Raw genomic sequence first — 3,080 nt, forward strand, 5'->3', positions numbered from 1 at the left:
GAAGAATACTATTATTATATCAATGAATCCAGTCTAGTGGAACAGAATAGTAACACCTTAAACCATCTGAGTGAAAACCTATGCAAAAAAAAAAAAAAAAACTCCCCATTCATGTAATTTCAATCTCCATTAACCACCTGACTATTTCTCCTCATAAACCCATTTATACTAATTACCATCTTCTTCCTCCTTACCCCTTACCTCCTCAAGTTTCTCCGAAGCCTACTCAGAAATATCTCAGGTCACAGTGAATCAACTTCTCCTACATCCTTACACCAAGTTGCCAACTGACAACCCTGGCTTTTCAAACTCCAACCTATAAAACCCCTCTCTCCCTCTCTGACCCCATTCATCAGGAAGAAACTAAGAGGATCACATCACCTTTTATCCATTAAAAAAAGTTGGAATGTTAGGCCAGAGCAAACTCAAATCACCAACATTTCAGTTAGCAACTTCCTCCAGGTGTCAGGCCCTGATGAGACAACCTGATAAGACAACTGAGGCGGCAAAACCCACCCAGGCTGGGAAGTCCCATGTGATGACAAATTTCCTCCTGTGAAGCCCCCTCATGCTAATTAGGTGAAGACCCTGCCAACAGCTAATTGGACCCCACCATTTCCTTAGTGTCCCCAATTAGGTCCTCTCTGTGTCTATAAGAATATACCCCCCCTGCCCAGGGGGGTGCGACTTCTCTGGCCTTGATGCTAGGGCACGAGAACCTCACCCGGGAGTGCTAATAAACTGCTTCTCTGAAACAACTCCGTGTCCTGATGTCTCGGCAACCCAGCAATACATTCCTGACCTCCTAAATTTAGAGAATTTAAAGAATAGATTTGATGCACCGAACAACAATGACATAAAACCAGAGGAATTGTGGGACGATATCAACAGCATCATCCATGAAGAAAACAAAAGGTCATTAAAAAGACAGGAAAGGAAGAAAAGACCAAAATGGATGTTAGAAGAGACTCTGAAACTTGCCCTTGAATGAAGAATGTTGTTGTTGTTGTTGTTGTTATGTGCCATCGAGTCGGCCCCGACTCATAGCGACCCCTCCTTGAGTTTCCGAGGCAGTATCACTAAGGAAGTAGGATTGCCCAACCTTCCTTCCGAGGAGTGGCTGGTGGGTTTGAACCGCCAGCCATCTGGTTAGCAGGCAAGTGACTTAGCCACTATGCTACCAGAGCTCCCGAATGAAGAATAGGTAAAGAAAATGAAAGAAATGACAAGATAAAAGAACTGAACAGAAGATTTCAATGAGCAGCTCTAGAAGACAAAGTCAATTATAATGAAATGTGTAAAGACATGAGTTGGAAAGCCAAAAGGGAAGAACACACTCTCAGGTTGAAAGAACTGAAGAAAAAATTTAAGTCTGAGTTGCAATATTGAAAGATGCTATGGGCACTATATTGAATGATGCAGGAAACATCAAAAAAAGATGGAAGGAATACACAGAGTCACTGTACCCAAAAGAATTTGTCAATGATCTTCCATTTCAGGAGGTGGTACATGATCTAGAACTAATGGCATTGAAGGAGTAAGTCAATGCTGCATTGAAGGAAATGATGAAAAACAAGGTTCCAGGAATTGATACTATATATCCATTGAGTTGTATACCCATTGAGATGTTTCAACAAACAGATGCTGAGCTGGAGCTACTCAGATGCCTATGCCAATAAATTTGGAAGACAGATACCTGGCCAACTGACTGGAAGAGATCCATATTTCCACCCATTCCAGAGAAAGGTGATCCCGCAGGATGTGGAAATTATTACACAGTATCATTAACATCACATGAAAGTAAAATCTTACTGAAGATAATTAAAAAACAGCTTCAGCAGTATATTGGCAGAGAACTTCCAGAAATGCAAGCTGGAATCAGAAAAGGACATGAAACAAGGGATATCATTGCTGATGTCATATGGATCTTGGCTCAAAACAAAGAAGACCGGAAAGATGCTTACTTTTGTTTTATTGACTATGCAAAAGCACTCAATTATGTGGATCATAACAATTGTGGATAACATTGAGAAGACTGGGAATTCCAGAGCACTTAATTGTACTCATAAAGAACCTGTACATAGGCAAGGAGGCTGTTGTTCAAACAGAACAAGGGGACACTGCATGGTTTACAATCAGGAAGGAAGTGTGTCAAGACTGTATATTTTCACCATACTTATTCAATCTGTATACTGAGCAAATAATCTGAGAAGCTGGACTATATGAAGAAGAACATGGCATGAGGATTGGAGGAAGACTCATTAACAACCTGTTACATGCTGATGAAACAACTTTGTTTGCTGAAAGAGAGGATGACTTGAAGCAATTACTGATGAAGATTGAAGACTACAGTCTGCAGTATGGATTACACATCAATATAAAGAAAACAAAAATCCTCACAACTGAACCAATAAGCACCATCATGATAAATGGAGAAAAGATTGAAGTTGTCAAAGACCTCATATTACTCGGTTCTATAATCAATAACTATGGAAGCAGCAATCACAATATCAGATGATGCATATAGCTTTGAGCCCATGTGCTGTAAAAAACTGCTTTCAAGTGCGGAAGAGCAAAGATATCTCCTTGAAGACTAAGGTGCACCTGATACAAGCCATGGTATTTTCAATTGTTTCATATACATGTGAGAGCTGGACAATGAATAAGGAAGACCAAAGAAGAGTTGATGCTTTTGAGTTGTGATGTTGCTGATGAATGCTGGAAGTACCATGGTCTGATAAAAGAACTAACAAATCTGTCCTGGAAGAAGTGCAGCCAAAATGCTTCTTGGAAGTGAGAATGGATAAACTTCATCTAACTATTTTTGTCATGTTGTCAGAAAGGACCATTCCCTGGAGAAGGATATAATGCTTGGTAAAGTGGAGGGTCAATGAAAAAGAGAAAGGCCCTCAACAAGATGGACTGACACAGTGGCTACAATGATGGGCTCAGGTATAGCAGGTATTCTGGGGCTGGCATAGGACTGGGCATTGCTTTTTCTGCTGTACATAGTGTTTCTATGAGTCAGAGAAGACTCTATGGAACCTGACAACAAGAATATTATATATGTATATATATAT

Source organism: Orycteropus afer, unplaced genomic scaffold (genome assembly GCF_000298275.1).
Source record: "Orycteropus afer afer isolate SDZICR_OR568_19922 unplaced genomic scaffold, OryAfe1.0 scaffold00203, whole genome shotgun sequence".
NCBI classification, from domain to species: Eukaryota; Metazoa; Chordata; class Mammalia; order Tubulidentata; family Orycteropodidae; genus Orycteropus; species Orycteropus afer.